Genomic DNA, 21,542 nt, shown 5'->3' with positions numbered 1-21,542 from the left:
ATGCCGTTTCCGTCCTGCGCCCTTGTCACCAAGAAGCGTAAAAATTATAATGGCTGCCTACTATCGGTGCATCGGTGATGCCAATTCATCATTCCATGAGGTGCCTTGGATCGTTGCAGTGTATCACGACCTTGTTACAGGCGCCGTAAGGTTTAATTTTTGCTTCAACAAAGGGGGGCATCAAGTTTACTAATTATCATGTCCACGAACTTAAATACTCGTGTTGCAACGCTGTGTATTGGTACAAATAATGAGGTCATCGAGCCAAGCATCACTAATTCATCCTTCAGTGAGAACCATCACTCCTTCGCACCAATGACTCTAGGATAGATATCAGGAAAAGATATAGCCACGTTATAATATGAGCAGTTGATGTCGATCGTTTGACCCCAAGGGATTTATTTGCGGCAGCCATTTATAGGGCTGTCAAATATTGCCGCACGACCAATTAATTGAGCGCAGTCGAACGCTTACGACATAGCATTTGTTATATTAATGCCAAAGAAAGCCACAAAGAGACCCACTACTTGGTTGACGGGCGCGGAACCATTAAACGTTCGTGGAATAACAGACAGTGTCAAAGGGAGCAGAACAAAAAATATTGAGTTTTGTTAGCCTACACTGAAGCTAGTAATTGAACGAATGAAAAGATGAAGTAGAACAGTGCATATGTGAGTGACAAAAGGGTATACGACCAAGCGAACAGTTATTCAATATGGCAAATTTCTAGAGCCGATTTAGAAACTAGATGACAAAAACCAGACCAGAACTGCGAGTAGAGCGATTATTAAAGCGCAGTTTCCTCTTAACACAGTTGCGGAAATAGTCATTCCGGTATTGTCGTCCAAATAAGGTGGGTGGTATAATCTCAGCAAAGGCAACGGTTACAGATGACGAATAGTTGCCAGATTCATATGATAAAGAAAGAATTGTTTATGCAAAATACGCGCCGTCGCACCCGCAAAGTGCTTGCCACTTGATGTGCCAAAGGAGACTTGAAGTCATGAGCAGTTCACCCCTCAGTATGTTTAAACACTTATATTTGAACTTACAAGACATGCGAGGCATGTCCCACAAATATGAAAATATGTAAGAAAGGTCCAGAGGAAAAGCGGCAGGAGAGGCAGGAATAACAGTCCATTTCACCCAAGATGGAGGAGCTATTATGCTTGCAATGTTTGCGACTCTTTATACGCAATGACTCACCACTTCTAGTGTACCAGGGAGCAGGAAGAATGCCAACATTATAGTAATTCATAAGAACGGAGACGTTAAAAAATTGTAGAATTATAGGCCCATTAGCTTGCTTTCGCTATTGTATCAAGATAATTTCCGATACAGTCAGGGCCACACTCAACTTCATTCAACCAATAGAACAGGCTGACTTCAGGAAGGGATATTCTACATTGAATCACGTTCATGTCCTCAATCAGGTAATTGAAATGAAGTCGAATCATCCTCTCTATATCGCTTTCAGAGATTATGAAAAGGCATTTGATTCAGAGAGATACCAGTTGTCATGGAGGCATTGCGTAATCAAGGAGTACCGGAGGCATACGTGAATATCTTGGGAAATATCTACAACTATTACACAGCTACCTTGCTTCTCCACAAGAGAAGTAGAAAATTTTCTATCAGGAAAGGGGTCAGGCAAGGATATACAATCTCTCTAACGCTAATCACTGCATGCTTAGAAGTATACAACCTATTAGACTGGGAAGGCTTAGGAGTGAGGATATCGGTCAATATCTCAACAACCTTCGGTTCGCAGATGATATTGTCCTGTTCAGCAACACATGGGATGAATTGTAACAAATGATTGAGGACCTTAACCAAGAAAGCGTAAGAGTAGGGTTGATAGCATAAATGCACAAGACAAAGGTAACGTTCGATAGCCTGGCAAGGGAACAAGAATTCATGATCGCCAGTCAGCCTCTAGAGTTTGTGCAGGAGTACATATATATCTAGGTCAAGTACTCATAGGGGATCCTGATCATGCGAATAAAATTTACAGAAGAATAAAATTAGGTTGGAGTGCATACTGTCAAGCTGTCATTCATGACAGCTTTTACTGCAGGTCTCCCCTGTCGTGTATTTTTATGGGACAGAAATAAAGGCATTATTATTATTATTATTATTATTATTATTATTATTATTATTATTATTATTATTATTATTATTATTATTATTATTATTATTATTATTATATGGCATGCATTAGAAAATTCCGACTGGGAGCTTACCACTGTCGCTGAAAAGAAAAGTGTACAATCATTGCATTTTACCGGCGCTAACCTATGGGGCAGAAACTTGGACGTTAAAAAAGATGCTCGACAACTAGTTAAGGACCGCTCAAAGAGCGATGGAATGCACAATGTGAGGCGTAACATTAAGATGGAAGAAGAGAGCGGTGTTGATCAGAGAGCAAATGGGGATAATCAATATTGTAGTTGACATTAAGAGAAATAAACGAAGCTGGACAGGCCATGTAATGCGTGGGGCAGATAACCAGTCGACCATTAGAGTTGCAGAATTGGTTCCAGAATCAGTTCCACAAGAAGGCAAGCGCAGTCGAGGCCAGCAGAAAATTAGGTCGAGTGATGAAATTAGGAAATTTGCCGGCGCAAGTTGGAATCAGATACCGCAAGACAGCGGTAATTGGAGATCGCTGGGAAAGGCCTTCGTCCGGCAGTGGACATAAATATAGGCTGCTGATGATGGCGATGATGATGATCATGATTTTAACTTGACGGGGGCAAGCAGGCTGTTCCGGAACCAGAAGCGATGACAAATACTGCATCCGTCTCTAAATTTATTGTTGGTGAAGGAGCTACTTAAACACGCGCCCAGCACTGCCCACCTCGGATCCTGAGTAACCCAGAAGAAACGAGTCAAATAACCAGGAAACGAGCCACGTTTCAAGTCTACATCATATACGATGCAATTATTTGCTATAGCCAAGCAGTATTCTTCGCTATATTCCACACATCCTTTCCGCTTCAAGCATTGAGTATTAAAAAAGAGATTTGACGATACTATTATTTGTGAGCAAAGCTCTCGTGCGGGAGCCGAAACGTCAAGATTTTAATAACTTGTTCATTTCGCTCATCCTGGGCCTTTTCCAAAGAGGGAGCATGATTGACAACGCGAGTTCTTTTTATAGTTACCTTCGCCCTCACATCCAGCGTGCCGACCCCTTCCTAGGTTCTGCCCATCATTCTGCCCAGCTTCGCACGGACACATTCAACCAATTACCTAGCTTATAACGGTTGATTGCAGTAGAAGGCGGACGTGGAGCAGTGTTTAGCACGCTGGACTTAAAGCCCGAATAAGCACCCGTTCAATCCTCCACAACAGTGCGAAAAGACGAAAGCACACGCTTAGCTCGTTACCTAGCTCATAATTTCGGTTCGCACCAAAAAATAAAACCGCACCTAAAACAACTTCAAAGCTTGCTGGATGCAGAATGATCAGGCTAACTTTATCATCTTTGGCTTCTTCTGTCACCATTGTGCCAAGAGAACATGCACCATTTTGAATATGCAATGACTACTGACCTAAGAACTAATTCATCTCCTTCCCCATTCTTTGCTTCGAAAAGATGATATCAGTCTGCACTTCCACTGGGGGATGCTGCACTGGAGGATGCTGCACTTTCACTGAAGAAAGAACTACTACATTTACGGCAGTTGTCATTCCATTTGATGTCCACTAGAATAACCTCTTCAGTCATGGTGCACACATATGTGTACGCGACTTGTTTTTTTTTAATTGTGTTCCATTGTCGCAAGGAAAAATTGATAACATGGATATTGAGCTTCCGGTAAACTGAACAGCCTTCCTAAGCAATATGACTTCAGTGTTTCTCCATTCAGTGTTAAGTATTGCTACACTCGACAAGGTCTTTGAAGGCGCCGCCATGTTCGACGATGGTTTGTCCGACGTGTCGCGTTCTATCATCCATGGAGAAAGCGAACTTTTTCCTTTATTGTAATACCTGCAGCCAATACCTAAATTATGGATATGCCTTGATCCTGTGATTATCTCATTTTCATTAAATTATACAACATGCCAGACTGTACAATAAATGGAAAATAATTAATCTGTAATTTACATATTAGAGCTTTCGCAGCCCAAGGGCAGAATGGCTCGATGAATTAGGAACATGCAGCAATTCAGCTTTGGCATCAACATTGTCATACATCTTCTTGGTTAAGAGACATAAGATATGGAGGTGAAGAATGGAAAATTGTATGTTCCGAAAACAAAAACGACAACTTGCGTTTCAGTGAAAAACGTGGAACAGGGTGGGAAAACATTCGCCGAGAGACTTACCCACACCATTGCAAAGTCCTAAGTGCATAGATGATTTTGGAACCATACCATAAATTTAGTCCAGCGTTTTACTCGAAAGCACGTAAAGGATGACACCATCAATTAAGTGAAGAATTGCCACCAATGTCCCCTTATTTAGGCCAAGTATAAGCTTCGAAGGGACAGGACGGGTTTTTACGAGCACTACAATATCCATTTACATGTTGTTCACGTTGCTTTCGCGGAAATCGAAATAAGTACTGCGATAAGTCAGGAGGATTCAAGCGTTCCTCGCTTCTTTGAACAAATGCAGGTGTTTGGTCACCGCGAATGCGAAAAGAGAGAGGGCGCAAGCTGCATGATATCTTGGCTGCAACGAGAAGTCGTTGAAAATGTTAGACTAGTTGCGAAAGATGCAGACTAGATGCAGAACGTATGAGGAAGAATTTGGAAATGTTGTTCGTCCGATGTCACGTTTAGTTAGCAGACGTCTTAAATGCATCTTTGAAGCAGCTGTCGTGTGCCGTAACAGATCCTATATTCAGCAGGCCTTGGTTCAAGTCCACATGTATGTTGCAGCGTTTGACAATAGTTCATGGCTGCAAGCGGGCCGCGATATTAGGCGTAGTAAATTGAACAGATGTAAAGAAATGCCGCAGGGTTCTTCAGCAAGGCCAGAAATATACAACGACAGAGAAGCGTCCGGCAGCACAAGTATGCCTGATATCGACTAAGGTTCATTGCTACTGATTCGAAAGGCTTGATTCGCAAATGAACTGCACAGGACCATACTTCGGGCTCAAGACAGCCAAAGAACAAGGACTAATGAAGGTAACCTAGCACTAAGAACCCCATTTTTCTCGATGCTATACTACAGTGTTTTTGTGTGTGTGTGTGTGTGGGAAAATCCTGCTTTTAAAGCATTGAAAGGCTTAGGGTTTTACAGAGAAGTGCTATACGCATAGGTAAAGCACCATCCTTTTCGTACACCAGGAATTGTTGAAATGTATACAGTAGTCCCCCTTAGTTCTTTAGAGGCCTATAAACTAAACAAATTGGGCCATAGCTCATCGGTAACAGTGTTCAGCTGCCAGCTGCTTTTTGTCGCAGTGGCAGGAGTTACTTGCGGCGGGGGTGGGTGAATTTCTGTTTTCCTTAGATATATACTCAGGGAGAGGCTAACGTTGAGCAGGTGGTGGTGACGCTGCTATAAGTGATCAGGTGGGCCTGACGAAATTTCTGTGCGCACTTAGCCCAAACAGCTATATCCTGTAAATGTTTCCACTAAGGCAAAGGCACGTGAAATCTTCGATGACATCACTATCTATAAGAAAGGCGCAAACTTCGCAAGAGTTTTATATACTGGTTGTAAAAAATAACGGTCTAATTCTGGCCAAAATTAGTCGAAGGAATGCTGAAGCATGGAGGAGCACGCACCGCAAGGACGACTTTATAGGAATAGGTAGGTTGTTCTCATGAACAGGAAACCGTTCATTCACAGCAGTAAGTGTCGCCGCCAAAACATGTGAGTGCCTGTGCGTAGGATGTAAGCTGCATTGAGCCTCTGCATCAAATTTGATGCCAGTGAAGGCGGGTGACCACAGGTTCTCTGAACAAGGGATAACATGCCACTGCGACGAACTTGACCTTTTAGAGAAAGACCATGCTTCCTTAGGTGAAAAGGCGGAAAGGTAGCGCAGCCTCATGCTATGAGTGTGTTAATGCCGGACACCAATTTACGAATATTTAAAAATGCGTCAGAAAAGATCTCTTACAAATGTTTGTAAAAGGTCTGTTCGACGATCTTGTCACCTTCGGATGGCATAACAATATGCCTCGTCAGAGCTTTTGTTCGTTTTCTGCGGTGGATTATGGATACATACACAACCAAAGGGACAGGCCAGATACATGCACCACAACACACACTGGTTTTTCATTGAATCGAAAGAATACCCGTACGCGTCTGAATAATACAGGCTTACCTCCGTACTTAGGACCTGGCCGAGCCCGACGAGGTAGTTTCTGAGCTTCTGATGTGCAAGTGTTCCTTCGGAGGTCGCGAGCGTGAAAGAGTGGGACACTTGCTATCGCTGCGGTCAATCCACAGGTGGGGGCGGGAGACGAAGGAGGGGGTGTAATTCAGCAACTACCATGAGCCTCCGCCGCTAATTGGCGGCTGCCGATTACTGCCGCACCACCACTGGGGCTGCGAACGAAACTGGGAGCAGCAGATAGCGGAGGATGCTTTCTACCGGCAGCAGCATGTCTCTACAAAAACGTTGACACAGAATTGGTGCTCTTAACGTTTATGGTTATGATCACTGTCTGGCGACGCTGGAAAGGTGCTGAGATATGCCGCGCAACCCCACGTCCCCGTCTTCGCCCCGTGGTATCCACATTGCCCGATAGCTGCTCGCGTCATTGCCACCACCTGGGGTCTTTTCCACTGCTACTAGACTTTCTCCTGCTGGGCTTCGTGACTTGAGACGTGCTAGATTGGTCTGGTTGGTATTCCATTATGTGTATTGCAAGGCGTATACCTCGAAACAGTAAACGTATAGCGTGAGCAGTAAAGACTGGGAAAAGCCAAACTTGCTCTCTGTAGGTTAGCAGTGCTATCAGATCGTTCAAAAATTTCAAGTGCAAGAGAAGCCAACGCTATGGTTCGACAACAGAAAAACTTCGGAGTCCTTGTTTAAGGAGTAGCTTGGAGAAAAGCCGAGGAAGTACTATATACAGGTTGTTTAATTTAAGCTGCACCAAATTTTTTTAAAATTGCCTATGGCAGAGAGCACAATTATAATCATTGATCGATGAGGCGGCCATTACATACACGAGAAATCAAAACGCCCAATTGAATAATTAACATAATTACGCTAATTAACTTTTTAAATAATTATTTTACGGCACATCTTTCAATCTACGAATTATATAGCCGCTCAGTTCACAAGGCTCAATGCATCAATGCTTTTATGCTTCAATGCATAAAACAGCGTTTTCCTCAAAAAGTTAACTGGAATGCTCATGCATTTCGTAGGACACTTTGAAAATAATATCTCGAAACTGGTTCAGTCCTGAGAATTCGTTCCAAGTGGATACGCATTGCGAACTCAGCGGCTATAATTCATAGATTGAAAGATGTGCTGTAAAATAATTATCAAATGTTAATTAGCGTAATGATGTTAATTATTCAGTGAGGTGTTCTGATTTCTCGTGTATGTAATGGCCGCCTCATCGATCAATGATTATAATTGTGCTCTCTGCCATAGGCAATTTTAAAAAATTTGGTGCAGCTAAAAATGAAACAACCTGTATATAGTACTTCCTCGGCTTTTCTCCAAACTACTCCTTAAACAAGGACTCCGAAGTTTTTCTGTTGTCGAACCATAGCGTTGGCTTCTCTTGCACTTGAAATTTTTGAACGATCTGATAGCACTGCTAACCTACAGAGAGCAAATTCCATCCATCCTTACACATGAGCCTGTGTCCACTCAAACGTCAGGACTTCCTTGACCAGGCTTCGAAGCCGAGTTGCCTTATCGCCGAGTAGTTTACGACGCCGAGCCACGGCGAACCTAATATGCTAAGAGTAGCCATTCGAACGCTTTCGAGGACTAGCTAGCAAAAGGCTGATCACTTACCAGGTGGCATAAGCATGCTGGTATTCAACATACCTCAAAGGTGCTACGCTTTTTTCAATCCACCTAATCATAATAATCGTTATCTTCCGAAAACAATTCATATCTTTCCTTAGCCGCCAGCTTGTGACTCAACGAACTGCTCACGTTGGCTACGGTATTTGATGAAATCCTGAATTGACGTCGAGCCGTTAAATATACTTCGTATTTGACAACTTGCTCTCGGTGTCTCTGCGTGATTCTTGTTCACAGAATTCGGGCTCATGCGAACGCAAAGCGCGCCATCTTTCTTAAATACCTTGCGTCCCATGTAACTTGAGCAGATGGCAAACAAAATTACCTTGGTTCTGTCCAGCTACGTGGCACTTGCATATTTTAAAATTTTCGTACACGTTATGTGGGACACATGGCTAGAACCAAGGGCGCCATTCGGTTCGTTGCTTCGTCCAATTTAACGATGATTGAGGCCTCTTCCATGCGTTGCTGTTCCTGTCAAATAGGTGTAAGAACAGTGAGCCTCTTGTGGGCAGGCTGGATGACGGGAACGACATTATCTCGCAATATTATTTTGTAAGGCCACTACACACAGCCTGTGCCAGGAATAGGTCAGGAAATGCAAGCTGCGGCCACTTTTGCAAGTTGTTCTCTTTTGATTTTTTTTTTTTTTACTTTTGGCCCTCACCCAATTCACAGCGTCCATCTTCACTGGTATAAGACCAAACTGTTGCCATGCTTATAAGCCCGTGATGGCTTGACGCCCTCACAATGAAAAATGAGACGGGGTGCCGCGTTTCGATCGTTAATCTCGAGATCTGTCGCCACTCCCACATGTTTGATTACTGCTGTTGGGAGCGGTCAGCATTTCAGCGCTGTTTCGCGTTTCTATTGACTTGTTGATACGATTGAACGATTTGCTGCCCATGGGCGTCATGGGCAACAAATGGGCAGCTCGGATCCTCCATAAGTAGTTACGGTCAGCTCTGTCGAAGTCGTGTCCACATGGAATTGGTGATGCCTTCGCGCGTGAAGTGAATACGCATTATGGTATAAATATAAATTATGGCATTTTACGTGCCAAAATCACGATCTCATTATGAGGCCCGCCTTAGCGGGGGACTCCGGATTAATTTTGATCACCTGGCGTTCTCTAACGTGCACCTAAATCTAAGTACACGGGTGTCTTTGCATTTTGCCCCCACCGAAATGCGGCCGCCGTGACCGGGATTTGATCCCGTGACCTCGTGCTCAGCAGCGCAACACCAAAGCCACTAAGCAACCACGGCGGGTAAGCATCGTGGTATTAAGCTGTGTACCCAGATCATATTTTTTTTTTGGAAGAGTTGTGAGACGTTGCAGAAATGGGTGAACACATCGTGGAAAGAAGGGGTACGCGTCAAAAAATCTGAGAAGGAAAAAGCAGGGGTCATTTACGCACGCAAATTAAAATAAAATTTACAATCTTGGGTTTTACGTGCCGAAACCACGAAAATGTTGAGGCACGCCGTAGTGGTGTACTTCCGGATAATTTTTACCACCTGGGGATCCAACGTGCACCCAAAGCATGGTAGACGGGCGTTTTTGCATTTCGCCCCCATCGAAATGCCGCCGCCGCGGCGGGGATTTGATCCCGTGCCCCCGGGATTAGTAGCGCAACGCCAAAGCCACTACGCCACCACGGCGGGGCACAAACTGTCACGTGGCCTTTAAGATCTCGCGGAGCGGTGTGGGGTAGGAGTTTTCTTTTTTTTTGTTCCTGGAAAAAGAAGTGCGATTTGCCTGGCCCTCGGAAGGCGAGCAGATGCTAGTGATGTGGCATATTCGCACAAATTTAAGGTGAGTGCTTTTTTTTTCTTAGTTTCCGGCCTCAGAACGCGCCACATGGTATATTCTGGTTCGTGACAAGAATTAAACCCTTCTTTATTTTATTTTCTGGCGCTTCAAACTACACTACTCTATAAACCACGAGGCACCATGCACTGCTACCACTACCGCGTACGGAGGCCTGTTCGTACCCACACAATCCGTGTTAGGCAGTGTCGCGGGCACTTCTAAGTGATGCATTTCCAATAACCTTGGTGTCACTGTGGACGACGCCGTTCTCACCGACAGTAAAAAATACGACAGCAGTGACAACGAGTAAATTGTGCATGCACTCCTCTTTTCATTGTATTTTGCGGCGGTGGTTCATAATAGAGAGAGAGAGAAACGTGGTGGGAAAGGCAGGGAGGTTAACCCGAAAACATTCTGGTTTGCTGCCCTGCACTGGGGGAAGGGGAAATGAAAGGCGGAAAGAATAGCGAAGAAAAAAAGCAGTCACGAAAAAAAAATACAAGGAATAAAAAAAAAATCGAGGAGATTGGAAACGTCTGTGAGAACTATAGTCTGTCACAAAGTCCACTCGATTACAAAAACTTCAAGAGTGCCTTGACTGACTTGTTGTGTGACAACTGTATAGGCCGGAATTCCAGGACTGTCTGCTCCGAAAGCGGCCGGTCATCAGGACGCGCCAGCGCGGTCGTGAGTGACTGCCTATGTGCGCTGTATTGGGGACAATGACAAAGTGTGTGCTCGATGGTTTCCTCGTCGCCGCAGTGGTCACACGCAGCACTATCCTTCCATTCGATGCGGAAAGCAAACGACTTTGTAAATGTGACACCAAGCCACAATCGGCAAAGTACCGTTGTTTGGGGTCGGGATAGTCCAGGTGGAGGTCGAAGTCGAAGACAGGGGTCCAGTCGATGCAGACGTGTGTGCTGCAAACTAGGTGTATTCCACAACGATTGTGTGGCATCGTTTACAAGCACTCGAAGTTTCGCTGCTGCAACTGTTCTTGACAGCGGGATTGGTTCCTGCGCGCCGTCTTCATGAGCAGATCGAGCACCTTCATCAGCATATTTATTGCCCATTACGCCACAGTGGCTAAGGAGCCACTGAAAGGTGACGTCGTGTCCTTGCTCGACGAGGCGATGAAGGAGCTCTCGGATTTCGAGGACTACTTGTTCGTGGGGTCCACGGCGTAAGGCGGAAAGCAAGCAATGTAGAGCTGCCTTGGAGTCACTGAACACACTCCATTTGTTAGGTGGTTCCTTACAAATTATGCGAAGTGCGCTACGAAGAGCAGCAAGCTCCGCGGCTGTCGATGTCGTCTGGTGTGATGTCTTATACTTCAAGCTGGAGACTTTCGCAGGAGAAAACACTGATCCTGCAGAACCGTCCATGGTGGTTGAACCATCAGTGTATAGATGGGTATGATCACTGTATTTTTCGTACAGCAACATCAGCGAAAGTTGCTTGAGTGGTGATGAGAGTTCAGCCTTTGTTCGAATTCCTGCCACTGTCAGTCGAACTTGTCGCTGAGCCAAGCACCAAGAAGGAAACAAAACTATCGTTGCAGCTGTGTAGCCTGATGGAAGGTATATACGATAAGGCAGTCTCGTCTGACAAAAGAGGCGCATGGTCGGTCTTCTGTCGCTGAGGCTAGATAGTGGGAAGGGGCGCGAGCAAGGTGCCTGACGTGTGCTCTGAGCGCTTCCATAATAATGTGAATCTTGGCTGGGTAGTCATGTGCAATTGCAATGGTTTCCGATGTTGATGTACATCGTGGCAACCCTAGACAGACCCTAAGTTCCTGTGCCTGAGCACTTTCGATTGTACGGATGTTAGTTCTACAGGCATTGGTCAGCACTGCCAAGCTGTACCTCAGATACCCGAGAAACAGCGTCCTGTAGAGTTGCATCATCGCGTGTACTGAAGTACCCCAGGATTTTCCTCCAAGAAATTTGAAGAGATGAGAGATGGCTGTCAGGCGCCTCTTTAGGTAGGTGACATGGGGACTCCAACAGAAGTCGCGATTGATGATTACCCCTAAGAACCTGTGCGTTCTGACGTAAGAGATATTTTGTCCATCGATGGATATGGTGGATGGTGTCATTCGTTGCCGGCTAAATGCGACCAATGCGCATTTTCTGGGGAAATCTTCAGGCCTTGTTCACTAAGATATGTCGTTATCAACGTCGCAGATTTTTGGAGCCTTGCACGTACTTGAGGACGCATCACACCAGATAGATTCCCAGATGCATACGTCATCCGAATATATTGACAACTTTGTATTTGGTAGGCATTCTACGAGAGCAATGAGCACAAGGTTGAAGAGTGTTGGGCTCAACGCACCACCCTGTGGTACTCCACGGTGCGTATAGTGTTGAGAAGTTGGGCCGTCTTCGGTATTCACAAATAGAGACCACATATGTAAATAACTGCGTGTCCAACGATAAAGCCGACCGCCGAGGCCAACCATTTCCAGAGCCTCTAATATAGCCTCATGAAGCACATTGTCATATGCTCCTTTGATGTCGAGGAACATGGCGACAGATAATCGCTTACACGTCTTTTGATGTTGAACGTAAGCAACCAAATCGATGACGTTCTCAATGGAACATTGGTGACGTCGAAAGCCAGCCATTGCGTCTGGATAAACTTCATAGCGTTCCAGGTACCATTCAAGTGTGGCGAGGATCATTCGTTCCATCACCTTCCCAATGCAACTAGCCAGCGCGATTGGGCGGTAGGAAGTAATCTCTAGAGGAGACTTGCCAGACGAGAGTAGCGACGTGGGCTTGTTGGTCTGTCATCATGGAATGGTAATTTGGAAGCGCATAAAAAACAAGGACACGAGAAGAAACGAAGACGAAGACAAGCGCTAACTTTCAACTTTTAACTTTCAACTTTTAACTTTCATGGTTGTTGAAAGTTAGCGCTTGTCTTCGTCTTCGTTTCTTCTCGTGTCCTTGTTTTTTATGCGCTTCCAAATTACCATTCCATGAAGACTTGCCAGGTTTGAGGAGTGGTACCAGGCGGCTGGTCTTCCATTCTTGAGGAACGTTTCCATTCTCCCAGGACTCATTGAATTTGTTCAGCCGGGCACTTCGCGCTAGTTCATCGAGGTGGCACAATTAAGGTACGGTAAGAAATACCATCTGGTCCAGGTGACGACGACCCATTACATAGGGCAAGTGCCGCGTCGAGCTCTTGAGTAGTGAACGGCAGATCCATGCTTGATTCCCGTGTGCTAAATTTGGTTCGCAGATAACGATTATTTGAAATCGGTTAACATGTGCAAACTGGCAAAAATTAGCAATGCGAGATCTTAGACCTCCGGCGTTCCACTGAATAATCGATGCTTCTCTGACATCCTTACGAAATGACTGGTGGTTGTCAGCCATGGTTCACTCGAGGGTTGCTAGGACTGGGCTCAGCGAGTCCAGCACTTGTAGTCCCCTTCAAGCGGATGGAGTTTCAATGCTGGTCAGCGTTACTCTGATGACATCAATTATATGGACCATAACATCGGAATGATTTGACGGTCTACTGTTGGCAGAACATCATCTGAAGGTTTCTTCGATGGAGGCATCAAACGTGTAGGCTCCTTGAAAGGCTGGGTGCTCGGGAGCGCTGGCCAGTCTTTTACAAGGGAAGGGTTTTCCGTTGGAGGCCTCCTTGTGATCTCGGGTCTGCTTATACTAGAAGCTGATCTCGTTGGCACAATCTGTGCATGAACTGCACCTTGCGTTGTACGTTTCCGTCGATGACGACGTCGACGCCGGATATTTTCAGAAGCTTCACTGTGAGATGAGCTGTCCCTAACCATCTGTTTCAGGATAGCAAATTATTTTTTGATCCGTGGGCAGTCTTTCGATGTGACTTCATGAGAACCGTTACAGTTGCCACATCTAATATTTCTTGAGCGGCAGACGTCTGCATTGTGCGACTCCGCTCACCGAGGGCACACTGTAGATTTTGCACAGGCGCCCTTGACATGTCCAATCCTGAAGCACTTGTGGCATTGAAGCGGCTTAGGGACAAACGGCCGGATGACATGTCGGAAGTGAGCGACCTTGGCATGCGAACGAAGGGATAGAGTCGCCTTGAAAACTATCTTCACGCAGCGGCTGTTTCCGAGGCGGCATACGTGCGTTATGACTACTCCTTTATACGCCGGTTTAATCAGAATGGGTAGGTCTGAGTTCGTAATTGCCAGGTCAATGTCGTAGATTACGCCGGCAGTGCAGGTTTCTTCCATTGGTATAACCGGTCTTACTTTGATGTATCGCAATTCTGTTATTTGTCGGAGCTTATCCAGCGCATTTCCCCGGGTCGTGTCGACAGACCAAGACATTCTTTCGCGTGTTTATTCGGACCGCCTTAATTTCGTTTGACGCCATTCCTTCAAGGAAAACGGAGAGAGCTTGCCTGTTTAATCCTCGAAGGCTGATGGAATAATCAACAGGTATGAAAAAGATGGTGTGCGGCCAGCGCTCCAGTTTTGCATGCATGGTTGATTTCCTCCCGGGTGATGACGTCTTGATGAGTCTCCTTTTTGCCTTTCGGTTCCTCACCGATACAAAGCTGTCGTCCGATGAGTCGTCGCCTGGGACTGAGTAAATCTCAGTGTCTTCGCTGGTGCTAGACCAAGTACCTCGCTTCCTTGAGGAGCTTGTCAAAGTAGACCTCTGGCCCGGCGGGATTGCAGGATCCGGATCCATGGCCACGAGAGCAGGAGCCTCAGTGGAGTCTTGACTGCTGGTGGACCGGTTGCCCCTTGTCAATGAAGAGCTCGCCGTGGTAGACTTCTGGCCACACAGGACTGCGGGATGCTCCGCGTCCATAGTCGCAAGGAAGGACACATAAAGCACCCCGGAAATCGTGGAAAATTGGACGAAATACAGCTAGCTGAGATAGATGCGTTCTAGCAAAGAGAAACTTTAACGATGCATAAAAGATATACACATGCTCGAATCGGTGCAACCAAAAGCGGTTCGCTTTATCTGCAACAGATACCGGCGCACTGACTCAACCATGGAGCTGCTTTCCCGCGCAGGCCAAGACACATTATCTAGTCGCGTAAAACTTCACAGAGTCAAGTTCTTACCTCAATTAATGCCTAATGCATTCAACATGGATCCTGCCACTTACATTAGTTTTAACCATTCAAGGGAAACGCGTCACAAGCATGAATTTACGCTTAATGAATACTCTTGTGTTAACAACATATATTACTTCTCTTTCTTCCCCCGAGCCATACAGGAATGGAACGCCCTAGCTAAATTGACCACTTCGCGAGATACCCTAAAAAAAAGTTCATTGAGCTCACGGCTGCATCAGTCCTGTCAACAAGCTAGACTTAAATTAATTAAATTATGGGGTTTTACGTGCCAAAACCAGTTCTGATTATGAGGCACGCCGTAGTGGGGCACTCCGGAAATTTTGACCACCTGGGGACCTTTAACGTGCACCTAAATCTAAGTACACGGGTGTTTTCGCATTTCGCCCCCATCGAAATGCGGCCGCCGTCGCCGGGATTCGATCCCGCGACCTCGTGCTCAGCAGCCCAACACCATAGCCACTAAGCAACCACGGCGGGTGACAACAAGCTAGACTTGATGACCATCTTCAGTCTGTTATTGATTTATGTCATTACTTGCTCGATGTGTACTCTTTGTATGAATGTATGAACGAATGCTTTGCGATGTCTATGTACGCTTGCTTTGATGGTCAAAGTTGGTGGCTCTCTTCGGTCTCTCATGTTCCGCACTCGATGTGTCCGCTTAATGAATCCTTTGATTTCTTGTCTTTTTACAACTGATTGCTATTTTATTGTATTATTGATTGTAATTTTGCATTTTCCTTTTCCTATAAACCCACTCTTGTAACAGTCCCAAGTGGGACTAACAATATAATAAAATAAACGAAAGAATAAATAAATAAACGAAAGCGCCGAGCTTGCATTCGCTTTTATGCGTCGTTTCCTGTTTCTTGTCATTTGCACTTCGCGTTATAACGTAACACACACGCACGCACATTCACACATATTTTAGTTTTTTAGAGATTGAGAGTCCCCTCACAGCGTTATATTGGTGGTTGTGTCATTTACGTGGAAATACGGTAAATGCCACTGTTGTGTGTAACTTTGTTGTGTGTACTGTAAGTATTTATCTTGAAAAAAAGAAAGGTTAATAGTAGCATCAAGTTCATGAGTACTTTACTCTATCACTTTATGAGTCGGAATTTATGAGTGCTTACATGTGCCATGCATGTTGTGTTTCTATTTTGTGTTTCTTACGACTGTAATTATGTTTCCTAATAATTAATTAATAATTAATCAGTATTTTTTGATCCGAATCGTAAGGTAACACACCTGAAATTGTTATGACGCTGTTTCGTACAGACTCTGAGCTTCCGACAGGCTGCGAAATGAGAGCACGTCTCTGCAGCATCTGGCTTCTATAATTGCAAGTTGCGCATACGTAGAACGGTGGTTTCTCTTTTTTTCTTTTTAGACAAAGTACGCGAGCATATATGCGAACCGCCTTATTAAACTGTGCGTACCACAACGATGCGGTGGTTGCGTAGTATGGTTTGAAACAAAACTACAATCAACGCAAGATTCCTTGGCATGCCCTATACATTTGCCTTAACAGAATAGCTTTAAAAACGCTATAATCGGTAATAAGTGGCGAATAATATTTTCTGTTCAAACTATTTGTTAGTCCTTTTCAAGTACGAACCGCTCTCTGCAATAACTTCGTCTGTTTGGATTTTCTCATATCCTAAGATTCATTTACTTAAGTTCATGTTATCTTTTTTTTTTTTTTGTTGCATGAACAATTGTACACTGAAATACTATATTGCTGTATACTTATGCTCCAGGAAAACGAATTGCAATGAACCCACAATACTAACTAAAAGTACTGCTATATATTGGATGACAATTTTGACATCAATGCTTTACAATAGCTTTAAAAAAATGAGAACTTTTCATAGGTACTTAATTAAATTCTTTCAAAACTATGTTTCCTGTATATGATTAGCACTTATTCAGCACCTAGGACGACAAATAAATTGCATACGACCGTTACAAGAACTCATTGGCTTAATCTGACATAAAATCACACAATATGAGGGCGGACAATAAACCAGCATGAACCTTCCAGACTCCGCAGCTCCTAGTCAATGACTGCGCTAAGCAGCTCCAATGCCATGCACCCCTTCGCATGACCTGCTAAAACCAGTCATACGACCAAACGACTGTTACAGAAGCAGTGCTCCAAATTGGTTCTCGCTTAAGCGCTACATTGCGCTGCGCAGAAACTGTTGCCGCTTTAGCCGCTGCAATTGTGCTATTCCTCCGCCAAGTGACGGTTGGGGTTAGCATGACATGGTAAAATTTGCATTTCTTCACCGAGTCAGATGCACGAGTCTAGAAGAGCTCTTCCAAAGAAGTACACCGTGACAACGCAACTTACAGCAGGGATAGCGATGGCCCAGCTCTTTGAGATGGGGATTTGGGCGTGAAAGGATGCGTACTCAGTGCGCGCAGTTTGGCTACGCAGAAGGTAGGGGTCTCGAGCATCGAGACACACTAGCGCGCATTGCCGTAAGTCTCAAAGGGCATGGAATCGGCTTCCGAGAGAGTGATTCAGATAAACCTCACCGTTGTCTGTCTTGCGCCTCATTGACGTGACTGTGTGGCGCGCCTTTCTACATCTGGCACGCTGGCTTGGCATTCATGCGAGCTAGGCCCAGCGCTGACTAGATGTGACAAGACGACGAGGCGCAGCGTTTCTTGCTCAGTGTGTCTCTGCGTTCTTTGCAGGTACAATTCCAATCCCGAAAGAAACGGTTGCATGTGATTCCATGCTTTCGGATGCCACCTTTAATGTGACCCGTTAAAACTGTTTGAAAACTAGGAGAGTAAAATGTCCCCTCGTCATGCTTTTTTCGGTGGAGAAAGGAGGGGGGGGGGGGGGGGGACACGACGATGCGCAGTTTTTCATGCTGCTTTGATTTTGGGTACGTTCGCACATGAATTTTTATCCCCTAAGAAACGATCCTATATGTTCTGATGCTACAATTATTATGACCCGTTAGAATCCCTTTACGGAGCAGCAAAGTGGAGTTATATCACAACCTTTTTTCACCATAAATGCGATGCATTTGAAAGTAGTGGTGTAGCTCAAGTACGGCAGTTGTGGAGTTCTTGGTCCGAACCTGCATAATAAGGATACCTTTTTTAATTATTTCGTCAGGCGTTCTTCAAGTGCGATATTACAAAGATAGTCCGGTTGATAGCTCATGACTGCTTATAGCATAGTAAAAATAAGAACAAAATGTGGTGAGACTTGCCTTTGCCTTTTATATCTATATGTTGGGGGGGTGTATAGTACAGTGTGCTGTGATTTCAGGCCCTAAGACGCTGCTTCTTTTCATTTTCTTACTACAGATATTTTTTGTATTGTTGTTTCTGCTATGCGAAAAGGAGTAGCCGCCACTATTATAGGGTTACTACTTCTCTTTCTTTTATTTTCATTTCAATGAAAACACTTCTTCCTGTCACTCTTCCCATGCTGGACATAAGTCTCTCCTCTCTGAATATCTAGATATGAATAAATGTTTATATAGGAGACGCAAATTTTTGTCAAGGAGGGCAGTGGAGCAGCTAGTGCTCAGTCCCTACATCGTAGCTCTACTCAAACTGAGCCACGAGTCTGCCCGGTCTTGTCACCAGAAAAGCATAAATACCACTGACAGAGTCAGTGCTGAGTTCTATCGGTATGCAGTCAACTTGAATATCACAAGGTGTACTGAGCCGTGTGCCGTACGCTGGAGACCTACAAAAAGGCATGTTGACGAACATACCAGCGCGTGTATCAACGCCAGTTAGCGAAACCTCATTTGAGAGAGTTGAGATCAACCTTACGGGGCCCTCGAGACGTACTCCACTTGTCGCAACAAGTACGTTTTAACAGTTATTGTATGGCGAGGCCCTCATCCTTCATAGGAAGTAGGGAGGTAGTGGAAACACGGGCTGTAAAGTTTTTCTATGGTTGGCTTATCTCTAGAAATTCTGACCGACCAAGCAGACAGTTTGTTAGAACTCACGGGAGAAATCAGACTTACCTATGGTATAGATCGACTGTGCTATAAAGACACATAGACATGAACGCTTTCTATAGGAGTGTTTTAGTTTCATTGAATGTCCACGGTACCCTGAAGAACTATTGCGACGTTTGTTTTTGTGTTTGTATATATTGTCTACCTTCCATGTCTCTTTTTCCTTGCTTCCATCTGTGGCGACTTTGACTCCTACAAATAAGACCGCTGATAGGACCGAAATGAAAGCATGGGTTTTCGTTGAGCGAGAACAGCACCACGAACGACAACAAATGTATCAACTGTGTGGACGACGGTGTGGGTGCTTCGATCAAAATGGTACAGTGTCAGTGGCGTTGTAACTAGACGGTGTAGCCAAAGAAATGCATGATCGCAAGTTGCCGACCACATTAAAAGATCGAGGTCTCCGTTAAGGAGCTCTGCCAAAAGCGTAATGAACGATGCGGACTGCGGATGAAGCAGTGGAAGTGTACGAACTGAACCGAACCAAGCTACGCGATGTTTAAATGGAAGTGGGCAATGTGAAATTATCGGCAGTGCTGAACTTGGCGGCGTTAGGGAAAACGCCGTCTTTCGACACGAGTTTTCCTGAAATGGTAAGCTTACGGGCACCGAAGCGAGGTTTCTTGATATTGAATTCCAGGCTGGATTTAGTGATACAGCGCAGAAATTACTCCAGATAGTACAGGTCATCACAAAAATCGGGGTAGCTTGCACTATAGTGGCGCAAGGCTTAAGACACAGCGGAGCTGATCGGTTCCTAGCTGGTCATGGCTATACGAAGTGTATTAGCATTTCCTCGTTGTCCGTGGCATCGGGGAACGCCTCGCGAAGCACTTGCAGTCCGAGCACACGTAGGGGAAGTAGAGCGAAAGCTATGCGCAGTGTACGGGCGGCGCGCAGCAGACTAGACGCCGAGATGACGTCACGGTCCATGCGCAGTAGCGCGCAGCTGGTGGGAGCTCGGTCGAGCCGCCGGCAGAGGCGCCTGCCGCAGTCACGGACACCGCGAGCGTTCGGCGCTAATGCGGGGAAACAGAGAAGCGCGCTTGGCCTCGGCAGCACCTCTGCGCGTTGCCTCGTTGGTACTGCTACAATTTGTTTCTCTCTCTCGCTCTCATTTTCTCTTTCTCTCTCCCGAGCATAGCACGTGACGCTCCGCGAGGTGGTTGCTAGGCAACGCAGTGGCAGGCAGCTGCTCTGCCATGGTTGCCATGGCTACGGCGCGGCTGGCTTTTCGTGCAACGCGCACGTTTTATGGCTGGCTGAAACAGCTTCGCTGTTAAAGATGCATTTCAAAGACAAAGATGAGACTGAGCTAACAGAAGCGTGTATTTTCAGGCCACTCAGAATTTTGTGCATCATGCTCCAAAAATCGGGAGGCACGTTGCAAAGGCTGAAGGGTACGCATAGGCCTTCAGGTGGAACAAACGCAGCTGGAACCGTATGCTGTGGCCAATGCCTGGAAAATAAGTCACGGGAGGAAAATAACTGCTCGTGGTTCTAGGCAGTAAAGAGCTTCCTCAGTTTGTGGCACATCGTAATATGCTGTCTGTGTATCTGGTATAGACGTCGGTAGTGAGCGCAGAAGTCTATGAAGCATTTCTTCTTTTTCTCTAGAACAATTGCAAACGCCCAAGAAGTATTGGATGAATGAACGATGCCACAACTGATGTCCTCGACTTGGTCGCCAACAACGCTGCGTTCCGTCGTCGATACGCGGTATATATGGTGTACGTCACAGCGCGATGTGTGCGTGTCGATCGAATGACAAACAATCGATGTTCAGCCCAGTGTTCTGCTCGGTGAGCGAGAGGAATCCGTTGCGCTGGAGTCGACTGCGCGAGGAAAAGCGTCTCGGGACGGAGGTGCAGGTAGGGCGTCGATATCTGATGAACCATCCGGAAGAGCAAGAGCGCTAAAGTGTCGAAGAGCTCTTCGACACGGGGAGCGGCTTAAGGTGATGTGGCGATGCGGTGGCTGAGGCAGTTTCGACTACCTATAAAGCGAAATGTAAACTTTGGCCATACTTGCTTGTAATATATACCTCGAGTAAATTACGCGAACACAAGTATGCCTAACACCTCCTCACCCTTACTTTTTTTCTTTTTACTTCTTGCCTGATTTGTTATGTTGCTTGCTGCCGATTCGCTGCGCCAACAGGTGACGACTTAAGCCACGTCACTGGTTCAGTTCGTCTCTCCACGCCAGACGACGATGATATCATTCATGATAACATCAGCGCTGTCATTTTCTGATTTAAATGGCTCTTCTGCTCCTATGGTTTTGCGAAAAAAAAGGTCTGTATAATTTACCAGCGCGGGCAGCAGCATAATGGCCAAGGTCCTCGTTCCAGCGGACGACGTATAAGCTTAGTTCTAGCAGTTGCTATGAAGTGAAGTAACCTTCAACATTGAGTAGCAACTAGGTGAAGCGCCTTCCGCAGGTGCACGTTGTCAATGCTTTTACGTGTTTATCAAATGAAATTCAATGGATGGACAAATAAATTACAGTTGGCTATAAATGCAGCACCTCAATGAAATTATAGCGGATGGAGTGATGGGAATTGCTTGCTTGCTGCGTATGTTATTCTGAAATGTATAATCGAAAAGTATTGATATTATTAGTGAATACATGAAC

At 45.4% G+C, this 21,542-nt stretch overlaps 1 protein-coding gene across 1 annotated transcript in view; it reads right to left on the bottom strand.

Annotated features, from left to right (window-relative positions):
* LOC119435506 (solute carrier family 23 member 1) overlaps positions 1-6,442 on the bottom strand; it is a 130,900-nt gene extending 124,458 nt beyond the window's left edge. Inside the window, exon 1 of the mRNA XM_037702348.2 lies at positions 6,297-6,442. The gene's annotated coding sequence lies outside the window, so the exon portion shown is untranslated. The remainder of the gene's footprint in view (positions 1-6,296) is intronic.
* Between the last annotated feature and the right edge of the window lie 15,100 nt (positions 6,443-21,542).

Source organism: Dermacentor silvarum, chromosome 1, assembly GCF_013339745.2.
Source record: "Dermacentor silvarum isolate Dsil-2018 chromosome 1, BIME_Dsil_1.4, whole genome shotgun sequence".
Lineage (NCBI taxonomy): Eukaryota > Metazoa > Arthropoda > Arachnida > Ixodida > Ixodidae > Dermacentor > Dermacentor silvarum.
This window is presented reverse-complemented; position numbering and strand designations above follow the sequence as displayed.